Genomic DNA, 22587 nt, shown 5'->3' with positions numbered 1-22587 from the left:
AAGTAACACCTTCAATCTACTTTCCATTATATTAGTGATGATCTAATAAACAATGTTTGCATAATGTGATTTGTTGAAAGCTATTCATCATTGCTACACTTCTTTTTAGGAATTAGTGCTAAAATGGTGTTATTTAAGTCTTCCAACATTATGGTTCTTTATCTAAATTCTTCTATGATACTGACCAAGTCCTTTCAAATACTTTTCTAGAACACTTGAAAAAAAATAGCCAAGAGACCATCTAGGCCAAGGGCCTTCTTTAGGTTCAATTCAAAGGTGCCATTTTTAACCTCACTTTTTGAAATTGGGCTCATAAGAATTTCATTATATGTAGGCCCAATAAGTTTTTGGTTATTGGCTGGTACTTCTTCTCTATCCATAATTGAGATAGGATCTATACTATTTAGCAAATCCTTGAAATAATTAACCATAGTCCCATTGATTTCCTTCTAATTTTGTATAGTGATAGCTTCATTGTTTTTAATTTTTGTGATTTAATTCTTTCTTCTTTGATCTTAGAGGTTTAATGGAAATATTTTGTATACTTATACCCTTTCTTAATCAACACTCTTTGGATTTTTGGTGCCAAAAGCTTTCTTCTCTAGATATAATCTCGGAATGTTTCCAATAAGTTCTTTCTCTTTCTCAAACAAGATTGCATTGATGCCCTCTTGAATAACAGTTTGTTGTATACTTATACCCATTCTTAATCAACACTCTTTGGATTTTTGGTGCCAAAAGCTTTCTTCTCTAGATATAATCTCGGAATGTTTCCAATAAGTTCTTTCTCTTTCTCAAACAAGATTGCATTGATGCCCTCTTGAATAACAGTCTCTTTAAGCTCCATAATCTCATTCTCGATTCAAAAAAGTTCTTTAAAAATGTTTTTAAGTTGCGTTTTGTTCGATTCCTTTCAATTGTAACTTAATTGAACCCTAGTATTTTGTAAAGTTGGAAGAGTCATGACCTTTTGAGATTAAAAGCCGAGGCCCATAATCAACAATTTTGATATAAATATTCTCATTGCTTAACTACATGTTTTTAAATTTACAAGGGTATCTTTCTTGTGTGCCACGTGTTAGTGTTGGTTTTTATTTTCCTTATGTTAGGGGGTATTTATTTTCTACATATTATTTAAGCTTGCTTAGGTTATGAGGAGTGGCTAATATAATGACACATGATAAAATATGTTAGCTACATGTGTCACTCTCTCCCACACATGGGTAGTTGAGTTACACACCCTCTTTTGGCTTGTTGTGCACCTCCCATAACCATTATTTTTCCCTTAACTGAGTAGGTTATGGGGTAGTTGGGTTTCTCACCCTCATTTGGCTTTATGTGCCACCTTTCATAACTCCTTTTCTATATTCACTTAAGGAGGCTATGCCACATGTTTTGACATTTACCAAGTAGGTAAAACCTCCCACCTTTTATGAGAAGTAGGAGTTAATGTACCTCTTGGATGTATATGCCCTTATTTTGCTATGTATACAACACTCTCCTCTCACCTTCACTAGTTGAGTGATAGATTGGTGATAGTGTTGAGAGTATTATGCAATTTCTTTTGTCTTGTCTCTATTTTTCTCTGATTTCAGATTTCTTTGCATTTTGCCATTTTGATCTTCAATCATTTGTTGAGGCAGTTGCATGTGATCTACGACTAACATTAGATCCTAGCTCAATTGTCGTTTCTTGTAGAATCTAACGTCATCAAGGGGAAATTGGAGAAGTAGGGGAAAGTGATTTGAGTCAATGAAAGGGAGGATGGATACTTCATCTAGGTTATTATTAAGCTATTCTGATTTGTAGTCAACATTAATTTGTCCAACATTTTTGTGATACTAGTGAAACCTAGCCTTCTATTAGCCCACACAAATTTACCATTATTTAGAGCTACATCTAAAGTTGATTATTGTCAACAAATTCTTGAAATTTTACAAATTTGAGTTTGTGTTAGCCTTGACACCCCCCTTTCTTTTTAGATTCATTTAAAGTAGCATTGAAGTCACCCCTAATTATAGCCATTGCATTGCCAAGGGACTACAAATTTTTTTAAATCTACACCCCAAGTTTCTCTCTCTTTTATAATTCCAATGGAGTCATAAACATTAATTATAGAACATTAGTGTATCCATAATTTTTGCAATATGCTAAAACTATTTAGATTGTACTTCCTCCACTTTTAGTCTATTTGGGTTTCAAAACAATTGCAAACGACTTGATGCTCCTTGAGTTGAAACAAATATATTATAGTGTTTTCATTTGGACTTCAAAACATTTGCTTCCTTTGTTGCCAATTTAGTTTCCTGAAGAAGGATAATATTAGCTTTGGCTATATCAATTTGGTGCTTCCTTAAGTTCCTTTTGTTAGTCATTTAAGCCATTATCATTCCACATTATGCACCTTATGGCTCCTTGAGAAGGACGATTCGCCTCCCCAATCTCAACTTCATCTGTTCTTTGGCAATCGTTGCAATTTTTAATTTGACTTTGTTTATCTTCTTACCTCTTTGACCTCTGTAACTTAATTTAGTTTTTTTTTGTTTTTTTGATCGAGATTGGTTTAATGTCCTTTTAGCCAAAATAATTACTTCATCATCTTTGGTTTCACTGTCTCTCTCTCTCACTAAATTCGAGTTTTGAGTATTCTCTAGCCTGTATTGCTTTGGAAGAATATTTTCCTTATGTACAAGGTTCTAGGTGCATCAAAAAAGTTTTGTAGCCCTATTAAAGGTTGAGAGACCTTCCAATTCTTCATCATTCCTAAGAGTCCTAAGTGTAAGGTTCTCCAGTTCTTGTAATTGGGCTTCTCTACTTTTAGCATCCATCTTAGGGTGTGAGCCGACCCTTATTTCAAATTCTTTTCCACATTTGTACTAGGTGAAGGTGAAGCATCCTTTGAGCTATCCTTCAACCTATTCTTCTGACAAACAAGAAACTAGTCAAGCTATCAACCATTCTTATCTTCATTAGTGGATTATGTGAGATTTTGCCAAGATCAAAAGGCAACGGAAAGCACAAATAAGAGAGAACAAAATAGATGATAGAAATAAACTGTATTCTATCAAGATGAAAATACTGATCAACTGGATCATCAAGTGTTCAATTACATACAATGAATATGAGCTTGCTTATATAGGCAATGCTATATGGATATGCAAGCACACAAACATGACATGTGGCTCAATCAGAAACAAGGGTAGGTAGGAAATAGGTGTGGGTAGGTAGGAGAAACAATATAATATTCCACATGAGGTGGATCACCCACTGAATGTGGAGTGTAACAACAAGATAAGTCCACAAAAGGTGGAAATTCTTCTACACTCTATCCCAATGTGACACAAATACCCAAGTGTCTCATACCCAAACTACTATGAAATGTATTTCCTAAGTAAACTTAAGTATAGTGTAATAATATTCAAGATGAATAATTATTTACACCAACACCCCCCTTTAAGTGCAACTTAGGGGAATGGACTTAAGTCTACAATGCAACTAAGCAATGCAAGATGGGGTCCCGACTACTAGGCCATGTTAGGTACCCATGTGCAAATGCAAATGCATGCAAACCAATGCAATGAAATCTCTCACAAAGCGGGGAAAGAGAGAAAAACCCAATGGGAAAAAATCCTCCTCCAAAAGAGAGATGAAAACTAGATACAAAGAACTCTTATAGAAGTATGTGAAGGACAAAACCCCATGTGAGGAAAAAGTCCCCCACCCCCCCTCGCTGCCCCCCCATATGAGAGAAGAAGAAGAAGAAGAAGAAGAAGAGATACTAGGAAGCCCCCCTCAATGTGGAATCTGCACCAATGATAGAAGCTCGATGTATGAAGAAACTGCTCCATGAACATCGAACAACATTCCTCCCCTTAGGAAGAAACAAAACCAAAGGTGTATCCATGAAGCCTCCCAAGGGAAGATGTATGAAAAAAACTCATGATGAATGAAATCTCTGAAAACTGCTCAAGTGTCCCCATGTCGATGCTGAAAGATACCCCCTCCAAAGGTGGTAAACTGTGCCACATTGTTGAAAAAGGCACTCCAAGATCTAGTGGAGATGGATGTAGAACATGTCCCAAAGACTCACATGTCTCCTCAAAAGATAAAGAGACCTCATCCAACTGCTGTACATAAGTATCGACAATCATGTCAACCTCAAAAGAATGATCATGTAGATAATGAACAAGAGGGTCAGAGTGTGCCCTCACAACAATCGAAGAAGGATCATCTTCATCAAAGAGAAGATGAATGTCACCAATGATGTCTCCCAAATCTACAATGTAAGATTCCACAAACAAACCTGCAATGTCTGTCAAGTAATCATCCCATGAATCTAAAGCTGGAAGACAATGAATATCCTGCTGCACTGAATCACAAGAAGGCAAAATTGTTGCACTATCCGCATCATGAGGTGCAATAGGTGATGTGATATCAATATGAGGAGATGAAATACCAGGCTCAAGAATGGGGTCAAATGTGAGAATCCCCATGTTCAAGTGCCCAAAGTTCTCAAAATCTGAACCATCACAAGAAGTGTGATCATCATGTGTAGAATCATCAAATGTGAAATCATCATCATCAACAAAATCTGAAAAGGAGTATAATCGAGATGCATGATCAACCACCTCAGTCGCAATGATAGCTCTAGTCTCCAAGTCTCTAATGAAAACTGACTCAGGTGTGAACTCCACAACTCTCTTAGTTGCACCATGTGTGATTTGATACATGGAAAGGAGATTGTTTGTCAAGTGGGGTACACACAACACATCATTGAAGGAGTTATCCTCAATGCCAATAGATCCTTTCCCAATCACATCCATGTATGTATGATTGCCCATCAAAATCTGCGGCATGGTGCAAGGCTCAAATGTAGAGAACATAGACTGCGAAGATGCCATATGATGAGAAGCCCCTGGATCTAGAAGCCATCTCTCTGAATCACGACTTGTTGTAGCACAAAGAGCTTTTCCTTTTCTTGTCCTAAAAGAGTGAGTCTTCCCACTTGTAGAAGCCATGAATGCTTGCCCTTTTCCTTTTGAATGTGAGGAAGTGGAAGTTGAGGAATCATCCTTCTTGTAGACATTAGGCAAATCAATGTTATGTTTTTTGAGGATATGTGTGAGCTCATGAATCTTCTTAGAATGGCAATGACGCTCCTCATGACCAAACTTTTTACAATAGGCACAAGTAGGTCCCTCCCTCTTTGGTGAGTTATCCCTCTTGGAAGAGGATGAATCTCCTTGTTGTGGAGAGGATGATGCTTTGTCCTTAGGCTTTGATTGCCATTTCTTCTTGTTTGAGTTGTCATTTCCTTGATTTCCTTTGTTCCCTTGATTTGCCACTAATGCTTGAGACTTAGAAGCCTTAAGAATGCCCATGCTTATCAACTTAGTTTGTTCCATCATCAACATTTCAGTGAAAGCATCAAATGTAGGCATTGTGTAGCTTGAACCCATTGTCATCTTATGGGTTTGGAAACTAGAAACAAATGCTGTATATTCTTATGGAAGCTTGTTTATCCTTCTTATCAATGCCACAATCCTTGAGTTGTGCCCTCAACTCATTTGCCTTAGTGACATAATCTTGTATAGTATCAAAGTTCTTGGGATCTAACATGGTGAGATCACTATCAATCTGATAGCCCCTAATCTCATCAATTTGACCATACAAGTCTTGAAACTTTTGCCAAGCATCTTTGATTAGAGTACACTTCTCAATATGAAAAATGAGATCTTTTGATACATACTTTCTTAAGGTACCGATTGCCATGATATTTTTAGTGAGCCAATCCAAGTGACCAGTTGGATCAACCTTAGGATCAGCGGGAGCAACAATAGTTCCATCAATATAATGAGTTAGTCATTTTTCCATTAGTTTACTCCATGCATCAATTTTGCAAGTAGCATAATTATGAGGAGTTAATAGAGGAAACTTAGAAGAACCCATAGCAGCAAAAAGGAAGGAACACAAGAGCACAAAAGCACAAGAGACACCCCCCAAATTCACTCAATCAAAGTACCCCCCCCAAAATGATGATTTTGACATTTTATATGTAGTGCATGTACAATAGGCCACTTGCAAAAAATGGCAAGGTGGACTTCTGATTTTGTTTTACAACTGCCCCAATAGGCTAAGAACTACAAAGCAAAAGATCAGAAAAATAGATCTATGCAATACAAATGCCAAATTGGCCAAATAAGACCATATGATGAAAGTACAATTTCTACCTAAAATTGCTGAAAACTGATAGCAGATTATGAAAGTAGATGAAAAATTATGCACTTTAAAAAAAACAACATTTGAAAAGGAGTCCATATGAGCCCCAAATGAAGCCTCCAAAGTTGTAAAAATTAGGATTTCATGATTTTTGAAAAACCTGTATCCGAAAATCCGAAAAGTCATGCACCATTCTATAGATCACGAAATTCCACCCCAAAACAAAAAAAAATTGCTTGAAAAAAGGAGTCCGAATGAGTGAGATATCGCTATTTGAAAATTCCCTGCAAAATTATAATTTCTATAAAATTTCCATTACGGCTTCAAACTTCAAATGCCTCTAGATTTGGCCTCCGAAGTCCGATTTGGATGAAACAAAAGGAAAAACTAACTTTTTTGGACCTTCTCAATCCAATGGTGACCTCAGATTTGACCCATCAAGCTTCAATAATAACCTGCAATAGAAAGCTCCAAAATGCAAACTCCAAATGGTATCAAATTTCTCTCAATTGGCAAACCAATGACACTCTAATGGCTCTGATACCATGTGAGATTTCGCCAAGATCAAGAAGCAATGGAAAACACAAATATAAGAGAACAAAATAGATGATAGAAATAAACTGTATTCTATCAAGATGAAAATACTGATCAACTGGATCATCAAGCGTTCAATTACATACAATGAATATGAGCTTGCTTATATATGCAAAGCTATATGGATATGTGAGCACACAAACATGACATGTGGCTCAATAAGAAACAAGGGTAGGTAGGAAATAGGTGTGGGTAGGTAGGAGAAACAATATAATATTCCATATGAGGTGGATCACCCACTGAATGTGGAGTGTAACAACAAAATAAGTCCACAAAAGGTGGAAATTCTCCTACACACGCTATCCCAATGTGGCACAAATACCCAATTGTCTCATACCCAAACTACTATGAAATGCATTTCCTAAGTAAACTTAAGTATAATGTAATAATATTCAAGATGAATAATTATTTACACCAATAGATTTAATAGCCTTCATACTAGTGTTAACAACTTTATCTCCATGTTCCAACTCTGCATATATGGTAGTCTCCTTGATATTTGGTTCTTCTTTATTTTTAATTGGGTCGTTGTTGGTTCTAAAATCCTTCAATTTCCTTATGCAATCAATCTCTAAGTGGCATTGTGCTCAACACTTCTTTATATTTTTTAGGGGTATCTTCTATCTCATTTATTTTTCCTTCATACTCCTTCCTCAAATATAATCTCTACCTCTTTTGGTAACATGGATTTTGGATTAGCTCTAATACATATCCAAGCATACATCTCATAGTCTCAATCTTCCATGTTTCTATCAACCCTTACAAATTTCCCAATTGATCTATACATTTTAGGGTTTTTGCATCCCTATATTTAGAGGGTAAATTATATAATCTAATTAGTTGATTGAAGTTAGGCGCCTAGTCCTTTATGAAGAAACCAATTCCTCCTATACCATAGTGTCCATTTTTCTTTCTTCCTTTCCTTATTAGGGTATTCAATAAAAAAATCCATTGGCTAAAACTTTGATTTTGATGTCTTTCAAATTCCATATCTTTTTGTTGTCAGTCAAAGTGAAACCTTGGCTTTTGCTTGCTACCTTTTGTAGATCACTAATGACTATGGTCTCTATCATACTCTTGCCACTCGTTGGCATATTTGTCATGAATATGATAAGTTGGCAATTTTCGATTGTGAACCATTATTCCTCATAACAAAATTAAATTAAAAATAAATTATCTAACAAATAAATTATGTGTATGTATAATTTAAGACACATAACTATCATTATAAAATAATGATCAAAATTAAGAATAGTGTTTAATAATATAATTTTTTTTGATTAATCTAGCGTTAGTCTATATATCTTAAATACATCTATCTAAACAAATGCAAAATTGTTTTATTTTATTTTCCTTAATATAAGTTTATTTTACTTTAAGTATTATTTATTACACACAAAAACATTTAAATTTTATTGTTTCTATAGTGTTTATTTTTTTTGTAATACAATTTTTTATTCCAATTTCTAAAATTCAATTATTTACATCTTGATTTTCTACATTTAAATTTTAAACTTCTTATCATTATTAAAAAAAATACTAAAAATAGGAATTTATAAAATAAATATTTTAAGTGAGTTAACTCTTTTTTTTGCTTGATAAAAGGTCGAAGCCATGATTTATATTAAATATATGAAAACTATTACAAAGTTCTGTCAGAAAACAAAATTTGGCTATGTCACACTAGTCGAGAGATCAACCATTGAGATTCAAGTCCAAACCCAAGTTTTAGAGAAAATCCAGCCAAGACAAAATTGCCATGCTAGACCAGACTATACCAACCTATAGACTAATCCAGAGATAAAATAGTCATGAGGCTTTTCCTTTTCTTGTCCCAAAAGAGTGAGTCTTCCCACTTGTAGAAGCCATGAATGCTTGCCCTTTTCCTTTTGAATGTGAGGAAGTGGAAGTTGATGAATCATCCTTCTTGTAGACATTAGGCAAATCAATGTTATGTTTTTTGAGGATATGTGTGAGCTCATTAATCTTCTTAGAATGGCAATGACGCTCCTCATGACCAAACTTTTTACAATAGGCACAAGTAGGTCTCTTCCTCTTTGGTGAGTTATCCCTCTTGGAAGAGGATGAATCTCCTTGTTGTGGAGAGGATGATGCTTTGTACTTAGGCTTTGATTGCCATTTCTTCTTGTTTGAGTTGTCATTTCCTTGATTTCCTTTGTTCCCTTGATTTGCCACTAATGCTTGAGACTTAGAAGCCTTAAGAATGCCCATGCTTATCAACTTAGTTTGTTCCATCATCAACATTTCAGTGAAAGCATCAAATGTAGGCATCGTGTAGCTTGAACCCATTGTCATCTTATGGGTTTGGAAACTAGAAACAAATGCTGCATATTCTTATGGAAGCTTGCTTATCAAGTTGAAGATCAATTGAGTATCCTTCTTATCAATGCCACAATCCTTGAGTTGTGCCCTCAACTCATTTGCCTTAGTGACATAATCTTGTATAGTATCAAAGATCTTGGGATCTAACATGGTGAGATCACTATCAATCTGATATCCGCTAATCTCATCAATTTGACCATACAAGTCTTGAAACTTTTGCCAAACATCCTTGATTAGAGTACACTTCTCAATATGAAAAATGAGATCCTTTGATACATACTTTCTTAAGGTACCAATTGCCATGATATTTTTAGTGAGCCAATCCAAGTGACCAATTGGATCAACCTTAGGATCAGCGAGAGCAACAATAGTTCCATCAATATAATGAGTTAGTCATTTTTCCATAAGTTTACTCCATGCATCAATTTTGCAAGTAGCATAATTATGAGGAGTTAATAGAGGAAACTTAGAAGAACCCATAGCAGCAAAAAGGAAGGAACACAAGAGCACAAAAGCACAAGAGACACCCCCCAAATTCACTCAATCAAAGTACCCCCCCAAAAATGATGATTTTGACACTTTATATGTAGTGCGTGTACAATAGGCCACTTGCAAAAAATGGCAAGGTGGACTTCTGATTTTGTTTTACAACTGTCCCAATAGGCTGAGAACTACAACACAAAAGATCTAGAAGATAGATCTACGCAATACAAATGCCAAATTGGCCAAATAAGACCATATGATAAAAGTACAATTTCTACCCAAAATTGCTGAAAACTGATAGTAGATTATGAAAGTAGATGAAAAATTATGCACTTACAAAAAAAAGGCACTTGAAAAGGAGTCCATATGAGCCCAAATGAAGCCTCCAAAGTTGTAAAAATTAGGATTTCATGATTTCTGAAAAACCTGTATCCGAAAACCTAAAAAGTCATGCACCATTGTACAGATCACGAAATTCTACTCGAAAACAAAAAAAAATTGCTTTAGAAAAGGAGTCCGGATGAGTGAGATATCGCTATTTGAAAATTGCCTGCAAAATTATAATTTCTAGAAAATTTCCGTCACAGCTTCAAACTTCAAATGCCTCTAGATTTGGCCTCCGAAGTCCGATTTGGATGAAACAAAAGGAAAAACTGACTTTCTTGGACCTCCTCAATCCAATGGTGACCTCAGATTTGACCCATCAAGTTTCAATAATAACCTGCAATAGAAATCTCGAAAATGCAAACCCCAAATAGCATCAAATTTCTCTCAATTGACAAACCAATGACACTCTAATGGCTCTGATACAATGTGAGATTTTGCCAAGATCAAGAAGCAATGGAAAACACAAATAAGAGAGAACAAAATAGATGATAGAAATAAACTATATTCTATCAAGATGAAAATACTGATCAACTGGATCATCAAGCATTCAATTACATACAATGAATATGAGCTTGCTTATATATGCAAGGCTATATGGATATGTGAGCACACAAACATGACATGTGGCTCAATAAGAAACAAGGGTAGGTAGGAAATAGGTGTGGGTAGGTAGGAGAAACAATATAATATTCCACATGAGGTGGATCATCCATTGAATGTGGAGTGTAACAACAAGATAAGTCCACAAAAGGTGGAAATTCTCCTACACACACTATCCCAATGTGGCACAAATACCCAAGTGTCTCATACCCAAACTACTATGAAATGCATTTCCTAAGTAAACTTAAGTATAATGTAATAATATTCAAGATGAATAATTATTTACACAACCAGATTCAATAGCCTTCATACTAGTGTTAACAACTTTATCTCCAAGTTCCAACTCTGCATATATGGTATTCTCCTTGATATTTGGTTCTTCTTTATTTTTAACTGGGTCATTATTGGTTCTAAAATCCTTCAATTTCCTTATGCAATCAATCTCTAAGTGGCATTGTGCTTAGCACTTCTTTATATTTTTTAGGGGTATCTTCTATCTCAATTTTTTTTCCTTCATAGTCCTTCCTCAAATATAATCTCTACCTCTTTTGGTAACATGGATTTTGGATTAGCTCTAATACATATCCAAGCATACATCTCATAGTCTCAATCTTCCATGTTTCTATCAACCCTTACAAATTTCCCAATTGATCAATATATTTTAGGGTTTTTGCATCCCTATATTTAGAGGGTAAACTATATAATCTAATTAGTTGATTGAAGTTAGGCTCCTAGTCCTTTATGAAGAAACCAATTCCTCCTATACCATAGTGTCCATTTTTCTTTCTTCCTTTCCTTAGTAGGGTATTCAATAAAAAAATCCATTGGCTAAAACTTTGATTTTGATGTCTTTCAAATTCCAAATCTTTTTGTTGTTAGTCAAAGTGAAACCTTGGCTTTTGCTTGCTACCTTTTGTAGATCACTAACGACTATGGTCTCTATCATACTCTTGCCACTCGTTGGCATATTTGTCGTGAATATGATAAGTTGGCAATTTTCGATTGTGAACCATTTTTCCTGATAACAAAATTAAATTAAAAATAAATTATCTAACAAATAAAATTATGTGTATATATAATTTAAAACTAATAACTATCATTATAAAATAATGATCAAAATTAAGAGTAGTGTTTAATAATATAATTTTTTTTTATTAATCTACCGTTAGTCTATATATCTTAAATACATCTATCTAAACAAATGCAAAACTGTTTTATTTTATTTACCTTAATATAAGTTCATTTTACTTTAAGTATTATTTATTACACACAAAAACATTTAAATTTTATTGTTTCTATAGTGTTTATTTTTTCTGTAATACAATTTTTTATTCCAATTTCTAAAATTCAATTATTTACATCTTGATTCTCTACATTTAAATTTTAAACTTCTTATCATTATTAAAAAAAATACTAAAAATAGAAATTTATAAAATAAATATTTTAAGTGAGTTAATTTTTTTTTTTGTTCAATAAAAGGTCGAAGCCATGATTTATATTAAATATATGAAAACTATTACAAAGTTCTGTCTAAAAAAAAAATTTTGCTATGTCATACTAGTCGAGAGATCAACCATTGAGATTCAAGTCCAAACCCAAGTTTTAGAGAAAATCCAACGAAGACAAAAATCGCCATGCTAGACCAGACCATACCAACCTATAGACTAATCCAGAGATAAAACAGTCATGAGGCTCATATCTCATCACCCATAATACTAGAGATTAGATATTCTAACATTACTATATGAGAGGGAAACATCAACCTAGATTAAACTATTACAGTTATTCTACCATCTATACTAGAGAATCTCGCTATATTAACATAAATTAAATAAAAAATTACAGCCAAAATTTCATCAACACCCACAAAAATAAAGGGACCACCGCAACATCCACAGGCGAGCAAGACCTGTTTTGCTGCCATCTACTTTGTCTCCAAACTATCATTGTTGGAGGAGAAGTCACCTTCATCATGGCGTCCCATCAAAATTTTATAATTTCTCATCCACTATTCATGGACATTCACTGCATCACCAATTGGAGCAACCAATGAGCCATCTTCTTAAAACCCATTAGGCGCTTCATAAAATCAATAGTCATCCTAATTATCGACTTCCTCACTTGCCATAAATCCTGATTGATAATTACTAAAATGGGAAAACTAGGGGTTGGTTTTCGATCTTTCATTGGCACTCCAAAATCTTTGGCAAATGGAATGTTGTGATTGAGGTCAATTTCCTCTAGAACCCACTCTTTGTCTCCTAGAAAATCTCTTTTGAAAATCCTTTTGCCTAAGATTTGAGCCTTAATTTTCGGCTCTTCCACCATAAGAATCGTGGCAAGGAACTGTGCTGGAATATCAAGATTAACCCAAAATATGTAATCTGCAAATAGAAACTCAACCCCTAGAATATCACAAAGGGCATTGATAAACAATTCATGAGAAAAAAATGTGATTTCCGTCAACCTCTTCTCAGTAATGGCCCCAAAGAATGCCATTTGTCTCTTGCTAGCAACCAACCTAATATTGTTGTCCACACTTGTCAAGAGCTCTAAGAGAATTGAAATGCATAAGATGTATAAGAGACCTAATATCAATCTATTAAATAACTCCTTCAGGCAACTTGTTCAAGAAGTTTCCTTAAAATGGAATAAATGTAAAAGGTACTTCCATCATATCCACTTTGCCAAAATCTCTCTCGCCAATCCAGAAGCATGTGATTGTGCATTTTAATCCGTTAAGGGGGAGGTGATCCAACTGACAACCGTCGTTGCTTGGGGAATAGGACCATGTAGCAAACTTGCAAAATAAAAGGCCTCGGGTAATGATGGCCCACCACATCCAAGGATGAGCCATAAATGATTGTTTAGTAATTTTCGAGAACGCTAAGTAGACTTGCACCTCAGCCAATTTGAAGACTAGCCAGACCCATAAACCGGTTGGGAATATTTGAATTCCAAATTGTCGCCAATGTTTTTTGAAAACAATTCCTTCTGGAAGGAGTCTAAGAATTTTGGGATAAATAAGTCAATAAATCTAGTCTATGATTGACAAACAATTTCTTCAAGAATAAAATAAATAATCAACTTAGTTATAAGCTTCAGAAACATCAATTCTTTCACCATCTACATTCAAGTTAATAAGCTCATACACCAAGTCTCGAAAACTACAACTTGATATTTATTTGACTAAAATTGTAACATAGCCTATTAAGAAGTAGCTGAGCCAACTACATCCACCCGCTTGAAATCCGCACCATTTGCTCCTAAATTAGCCATTTCATTTGCTAGGCCATTAGCTTCTTTGTATATATGATTAAAAGTGACTTCTTCAAATAGCTTCAAAAGCTCAAGAGCTCTTCCCAAAGTTGAGTTTAATTTCCAATTCAATGTTTTTCCAAATCTAAGAACATTATTGACTAATGCAGAATTACTCTCAATTTCCACCTTCATAAAATTTAGTTCTCTACATAAGAGGAGCCCTTCATTGAGTGCTTTGAATTCTCCCACATTATTTGTATCTTGTTCTAAAGATTTGGCCATTCTTGCTATTACATTACCATTAGAAGAGTGGATTACACATCCAGCCCCAGAAGCCCTTGGGTTCCCTCTGGACGCTCCAACAAAATAAAGTTTTACCCATTCCTCCTTCGGGGGATAATATTTACATTGTTTTCTATTATCTTTACTCATTTGAACTCCAACCCCAACAAAAGGAGGAGTCTGCAATCCAAACCATCTTCTTTGCTCTCTATTATTTTAAGTGAGTTAATTATTCTCTACTAATAATTTTAAAAATAATATTTTTTGTACATTTCAATTATGAAATGGTAGCCTATTATTGTTTAGTATCTTTATTTCTATTTTATATATTTATACATCTATTTAAAACTTATAATTTTGATGAGGGCATATCTTTGTTTTTATGTGGTGCTTATTTTGAAAAGATTATTTTTATAATAAATATTAAAAATTTTTGACATGTAAATGGTTGTCAAATTTAAGCTAAAAGGTAAAAGTTTTTGTTAACACATTTACGTCATTACACTCCATCCCTTGCTGCCATTGTTGAATGCCTCTCAACATTAACTAGCATACCTATATTTAAAAAAATCTAAGATATGCTGTGAGAGATCAAATTATGAAAATATTTAATATTCATAGTGAGTTTGAAGTGAAATGGTCGAATAGATCACTTAGTATTTGAAAGAAATTGTAGAATTTAATGCAAAACATAAATGAACAAAACCAATATATCAATGGTTGTACATTTTGATATATATATATATATATAGTTTTAAAGCAATTATGATTTTGAAAATTTGAAGCATGCATAGATAAAGTATAAGGTGTTATGGAGAAACTAATATTATACTTGTTATGCGTATGTGTTAAACAATTTAGACATTACACAAAATATAATATTTTCAAACAAAATTTGAATTATGTTTTAATAAATAGTTATATAAAACTATAAATAGTATTCAATTGCATTTTGTTTGGATAAATTTAAATAAATAGTAAAAAAAAGAAAATGACTTTGATCAAATTATTTGTCACAATATAAGTCATTAATAAAAGTAAAAAATGGATAAAATAAAAGATATAGGAACAAAATTTCAATCGTTTTTTATATTAATATGCAACAAAACAAGGTTGTTGTTCCTATAAATGACAACCCAAAGGATGTAAAGTTAACAAAAAAAATAGTAGCAACAAAAAGATATTTTATATCAATTATCTTCTAAAACTTTAATTTGTTTTCTTCGGCCTTTTGCTTTGCAAGTTGTCTACTAATTTTAATTTTTTCATAACTCTCATATGTGACTGCTAGCATTATTTTGAGGCTTTTTAGAGATTTTACTCGAGACACTGCCACAAATGTCAATAATGTTCTTTCTGTTGGTCCTATATCAATTGTAGCTTTTGATAGAGTCAATCCCTAAGATTTATGTATAGTTAATGCCCATGCTAATCTCAATGGTAACTGAAATGTCCTGCCCCTTTGTATTGGTGTTATTGGAATTATATTTGGATGATGATCTTTAAATGGTATTCTTGTACAATTGTCAAATTCAACCATGACATATGATGGTGGTTTAGGTGGAGAACTTTTTGTTTTATAGATAATCTTTCAAACATATCCTAGAGCTCCATTTATAAGTCACGCTTGTATCAAAAGATTTGAAGTCAACATCACCCTTGAATTCTTGCTGATCAATATCTCTAGATCAAATTCATCATTTGAAAAATCTTTTGCTTGATGTACAATTCCTAATTTTGTTGCGAGACTATGTGCAATATGATGTTTCAATGCATGTAACAATTTTTTGTTATGATTATGAGCATTTTCATTTGTGGAGAACAAATGGACAATATTGTCAAACTCAATATTAGTTGTAGCATCTATGTTAATAGGGGTTCTTGTCATAAGTAATCTTCAATCATCAATTTGTGGGTTTGCATCTCTAATATTTGTTAAAAGTTGACAAAACCTTTGTTGGTTGTTTTGTTCATCTTATCTTAATGTTTTATCTTTTGTAACCACAATTTTTAATTCTTGTCACAATAACTTTGCTCGTCTATTGTTGTCATATGTTGGTTTGTCATTGACTGGAGGTAATTGACCCAAATCTCCAACCAAAATCATATATATACCTGAAAGAAGGCTGAGAAAAAATATTTCTAAATTATGTAATAAAATAATAAAAATTTCATAGATATGAATTATAATAAATATAATATAAAATAGTTGTCTTGATTAGTCATAATAAAAGATCTACCTGCAAAGCTTATGTGTGCATTTTGTGGGAATGCTTGTCAGAGTTGATAATCTATGTTTTCCAACATGTTTTGACCAATGAAGCTCATTTCATCAATCAAAATGTATTTGAGATGTGTCATATCTTCTTGAAAGATTGTAAGTCTTGTTCCTTCTAGTTTATTAGGATTTTCAATTTTTAATGAATTGTAGAGGCTCCTATATTGAATGTTGCAACTCCTATTGGTGCAAGTAATAGAAAGGGAGAACAAATGACATTGCCTCGTTTTCAAGGGCTTGACTAATGGCACCAATCAAATACAACTTTCTTGTTCATGTTATTCCCCGTATTATCATGAATAATGACTCTCCATTTTGATTTCTATGGTAGTGGGTCATAATTATGTTGATTGTCTTTCTTTGTTTACTGTTGAGGGTTGTGTAGTTGATACATTGTAATATATCATGATGTGTGAGACATCCATGATCTTTCCTACTACTTATGAAATTGATTGCTTGAGTTGTGTACTCTTCACCTTGATATTCACGAGACCAATCTGTATGTCTATCAATGTCTCTTCTTCCCAACATATCTATTTCATAAACTTGTATATTTTGACCTTGATGCAACATAGATAAGATTTCTCATTCATGCTCTATGGTATTTTTTTGAATAGGTTCATTGTCTTCAATTTTAGAATCATTGGTATTTTCAACATTTTCTTTAGCCATTGTTTGTTCCATGTGCCAAGCATTATAGTTGAATGACTCCCACTTTGCTATTATAGAGTCATGATCATGACCAATATCTCTTTCTATGTCACAAAATTGTTTGTACGACAATAAATTTGAAAACCAAAAGTCCATCCATTTATTTCAGTCATGTGGAGGAATAGATACAAACATAGGGATAACTCTGATGATAGATGCAGTTTTGCTTGGCTCCCATTTGTTGTCTCTTTTTCATTGAGTATAAAACCATGATCTTGCTGCATCAATCAATGAGACATGTTCCATAGAAGGAGGTCTTATTTATATCCATAAATGAGAAATATTGTTTGTTTTTCATCATTCTCTTCAATATGTACAACTATAGGTTTAAACACCTCACGTGAAACATTTAGATTAACAAATCTTCTACCGCTTTCTATTAATGAAAGTTCTAACAACACGTGACATGTTTCTTGAGCTCCAATGTTTCTTTCTATGACTATCTTGATGAGAAGCCTTCTATATGCTCATGCAACTAAATTATTAGGGTTTTCCATGTTTGAAAGACAGATTGACATCTGGCTATATATTTTTTAGATTTTTTCTATTTTTGCAACATATTTTGCAATATATTTGATTACAAGATGCTTGGAAATAACATGTTGTCAATCTATATTTGCTCCTCATAATTGCAATATGCGACGATTATGTGAATTCACTCTCTCATCATTTCTTGCTGGTTCAAATTTTGTCTCCTGTCTCTATGTCTTCATATAATTTGGATTCTTCTAGATTCAACGGCCAAGGGGTTTTATATCTATAATGAATATGAACTCATATATTTCATTAATTGAGATAATCTTTATATATTTAAACATGTGTTTTTTTGACTAATTAAATAGTTACCTGCAAACCATCTTGCCTCCTTTTTTCCTTAGGCATGCACCCTCCCTGCAAACCGCGTATTGTTCTATAGAGTTTAGTATCTCTTCATAGTCATGCTCAATATCTATCTTTGAAAGTTGTGTTGTATTTTATAAACATGGATGTTGATGATAATTTTGGAATGCCTACAATTGAAAATACAAATGAATGTATTAGTCATATCATTAAGTTTATGTAATATATTAGATGTATATAAAAATATTTATGTACATGTCTAGATATTTTGCTGATGTGGATCTTGTCGAAGATTCCATGCGTGAACAATGGAATGAAAATAAGTCTCAATTTTTCTTTTGCTCATCATTTGACCAATCAATGTTGTCCATATTTGGTGCTCCATGCATCCTGTAGTACCCCTCCCTCGATCAAACTTTTTAGATTCATGTTTGACTTCAGTTGACTTTTTCAGTGGATATTAGTGGATACATTATATTGTGATATTTTACTCAAACATTATGCTATGATGCGTTATGCTTTAATTTGAGTTGCAATGTATGTTGTTCATGCAATATTTTCTTATTGATATTTAACTGTTATTTTATTGGATTACTGACATGGACTGACACATTTATTTTATGTGTGTGATGTGTTATATACATGTTTCATGTTTGTAAGTGTATGGGGTGCGAGAAGATGATTTTCCTTCATTCACTTCGGTGAGATAGGGAACGCCATGATTCTCCTTCATCGTTGTGTTTATTGCAGTTGTATATATATGCATGTGGTTCATTGATGCAAATAATTGCAGGTACAAGTACCGTGTAGGTACGGGGTATCGTCTTCACCTAGCTTCACAGGTTTGAGCGTACCTTATTGACTCGATGGAAGTGGAGGAGATAGTTGTAAGACCCTACATTTTAACCCTAGCATTGCTTAAAGTGAGCATCGTCAGTCGTCCGTCAGTTCCCTATGTTTGGTATGTGGGTCATGTGTTTATTTGGTTTACTTGAGTTGCGTGTTATGCGTTTTGTGAAGTTAATTATTAAATCTTAAAGTATTTAATTAGTAAATGTATTTTATTAAGGTTGGTGTTTGTAAAACTTCTGTTTTCCAAGTTTATTGATTTGAAGAAAAATCTGTGTTTGAATTCATCTGGTTGCAAACTCATTTTAGTTTTGTTGGAAAGGGAAAGATAGCATTTATATTTGGAATTTAAACCCCTTTAGTTTCTTATTTTTTCCCCAATCATTTCTTCTTTGTTGAAAAAAAATAGTTTTAAGTTGAATTTTGTGAATGACTGTTAACTGTGTTTTTGGAAAAAGATTTCTTTTGTAAAGTTTTACATTTGGTTGTAAAATAGAAAATTAGTCTATATTTGTGTTTTAATTTGGGGAAAGTTTGAAATTGATTGAATTTCACCCTTGTATGGGGTTATGTTAACAAAATTTGCCCAAATCGAAATTTCTTTTTTGAGAAAAACATATTATAAAAAAAATAAATTATAAAATGTAATTTATTTTTGGAGGTCTTTGGGGTGCCGTGGGCCCCCACGACCCATGGTTGGGGAGCCGTGGCTTCCCCAAGCCATGGGAAGGGAGCCATGGTGGTGGAGGCCATGTCATGGCCTTCCACAACCTTGTGCTGTGGGGAGACCACAACATGGTCCCCACAACCATGCCACTTTTTTAATTAGTGGATTAAAAAATATATTGTTTAGAAATTTGGAAAAAATGAAATTGATTAGTTTATTTTGGGAAAAATATTAATAATAGATTAATAAATAAATAAGGTAATTTATATTTTTATATGTATAACAAATATGTATAATTATATAAATGAGATTTGGTTTTTAATTTGTAGTGAGATGGTGATTTTAACTATATGATGTAATTTGAATTATCGGTGAATAAGAGAACCTTAGTCGACTGATATTTTAAATGAAATGGAAAATTATTGTCAATTTAGATAAGTGAAGGTGCGTGTTACAGTATTCACATTTATTTTCAAAACTACAAGTCCTTTATCGAATGTATCAGATATTGTCATGTGGTTGGCTTCATAGCTGTGGTTGTTTCTTGTCAAGGATTTGTCAGTTAGTTAATCTTATGTGAGGGTTGATTTGGCCAAGTGGTTTTCTATTGTTTTGAACTCCGTGTACTATTTTATGTATACCTTGGTTTTGGGAGTTCGTTTGATTTTTGGTTAAGTGTCACAAGGGAGAGTGACTTTCGATTGGGGGCTGCGACCAAACTGGTGTTCGTCCCTTCTTGTGGGAGTTGGCTTCACAAGTGTTTCAGTTACGTTTGGATTTGAGCATTTTTTTATCCATTTGGATCCCATTTGTTATGGATCATTCTTTCTATATTTTGGACCTTTCATGGTTAGTTGTTATTAATTTGATATTTATGCTTTCATGGCAAGATGTAAATTGTAATGTAACATTATCTGATTTTGTAACTTAGTGATTTAGTAAAATGCAATATATTTATTATTTTATGATGCAAACAATATATGTATGGAAATTTAATGTAATGCATATGTTTCATTTGAATATTAGATGTAATGTAAAGGTTAGATTCTTAATGAATGAACTTAAGCATATTTTCTATAATTAAGACTATTGGACAAATTAACCATTGATTAAGTGTAATTATGTTATTAAGTTTCAACAACTTAATTGGATTAATTATTGTTTAGTAATGTTAGTGGTAAACCTAGTAAACCAAGTTGGGAAATCCTTTAGGTGTTAAGTAAAGTTTTCCGTTGTGTAATCTAACTTAATGCTAACTCAATGTATCATTAAACTTATTAAAGTTTTTAAAAATAAATTATTTGCACTCTTATCTAGTGTTTTAGTTTTATCTCTTTGAGGTTTCCTGGCGGGGCGTTACACATCCAAATGAATCCATGCACAAGCAATGACCCCTTATGTTGTCATTCATATCTAGTCTAGTGTTCTTTAACATTCATTCCTTTTTCTAAAATTTCTTTTCTTAATATTGTATGTCTTAAATGTATGTAGTGTGCAACAATATGAGGATAGTTTATTAACATTTTGTCTTCAACAAATTTGAACTTCTCATGGAGTACTTGGTGGTGTTCTTGGGATGAATGCATGTAAATCAGGCCAATACATGTCTGCAACACTCAATGTAAAAACCATTGTAGGAGAGATGATTTGATGAAGCATGTATGTCAGTTTTGCATGACATTGAGTCCAGTATTACCTTGTACCCCTAAGTTTGTTTCCAAATCGCATTAGTCTATCAGCTAGATGAGAGTGTGGCATGTTTTCCATATGCTAACACAACTCATTAATCGTGATTGACATGTCTTGAAAACTTCTTTTCACAAATACCGCAGATGAATTCTGTGCACGATGTCTCATTATCATATTCATCATAAATTATATGAATTTTGGATGTTGGCCAAAACAATGATCCTTATACCTCAATAGATGCTTCACAAATTCATGCAAATGCATTAGCCTCATTCGAGGTTCTAACCTGTTACATTGTCCATCAGGAAACAATGTTGGGAATTCCATATCAAGTAATTTGTGACATACTCATTGATAGGAGATGCGCTAATTCTTGGCCAATCAATCAATGCTATTGGATTTGCATTAGAATTATTAACCCATGCATGGATCAATTCCATCTCTCTGTGAATAGTGAGAGGTTTCAAAAGTCATTGATGTTGTGTGCTAAATTATATTACTTTCATCTGTTTCTATCATTGGACCTACAAATATGATTTCATTTGCATCAGAATCAAATGGTTTGTGCATTGTCTTCAATTTGCTGAAAATATTTTCATCACAATTTGTTGATAGATTGTTGAAAGCATTTTCATCAATTCTAAAATTAGAGTAAAACTTGTCATGCTCTACTTTGTATTTAAGTGCTTTATACACAAGATCCCTATTGACTGTAAAGTTATAATTGGTATCATGTTGATCTCTTCTTTGGACAATAATGATTGGTAAATGATCTATTATATGTGGCAAAATTTGTGAAACATGTTCAACATTTATGTGGGAAACTTATTGTTTGTCCTTTGTATCTATATTGACCACCAATTGCATGTGTAACTTGTAGTATTGGGCTGACACATGCAATCAACATTTCTACTTGAGAGATTTGCTAGCTTCTCTGGTTGTGGCTCGCGATCTAGATATTATTTGAAGCTGAAAATCTATGAATATCTCTCTTGTCGAGATCTAGTGCATACAAGATTTTGAGCGGTGTGAGATACTTTGATTCCTATATAACATTCTTGACAAATATAACAAATGTCTAACAATGTAAAGCTATCTAATTGATGTCAAAATTGTAGTTGAAATCTTTTGAAATTAGCTTCAAGCATTCCATTTTGGTTTTGTATATTTTCAACATTTCTTTTTATAGTTGAATTGATCCCCATTAGAGTTGCATTAGATGGGTGATTGTAGATCACGTTGATGGCTAATTTAATTTTTCTTTAGTTATTTAATTTAATTGATTTTTTTTAAGTTAAGTTGTTTTATTTGATTATTTAACTCTAATACAATTCTTAAAATTTAATCAACTTAAATTTTGCTATGGTAAAACTATTTAATTTAA

At 33.1% G+C, this 22587-nt stretch overlaps 1 long non-coding RNA gene across 1 annotated transcript in view; it reads left to right on the top strand.

Moving 5' to 3' along the window:
- LOC131071804 (uncharacterized) overlaps positions 1-20454 on the top strand; it is a 45710-nt gene extending 25256 nt beyond the window's left edge. Inside the window, exon 3 of the long non-coding RNA XR_009112596.2 lies at positions 18792-20454. This is a non-coding gene — a long non-coding RNA (uncharacterized LOC131071804). The remainder of the gene's footprint in view (positions 1-18791) is intronic.
- The last annotated feature ends 2133 nt before the right edge of the window (positions 20455-22587 follow it).

Source organism: Cryptomeria japonica, chromosome 6 (assembly GCF_030272615.1).
Source record: "Cryptomeria japonica chromosome 6, Sugi_1.0, whole genome shotgun sequence".
Lineage (NCBI taxonomy): Eukaryota > Viridiplantae > Streptophyta > Pinopsida > Cupressales > Cupressaceae > Cryptomeria > Cryptomeria japonica.
Note: the sequence above shows the minus strand (reverse complement) of the source record. Positions and strands in the feature narration are given on the sequence as shown.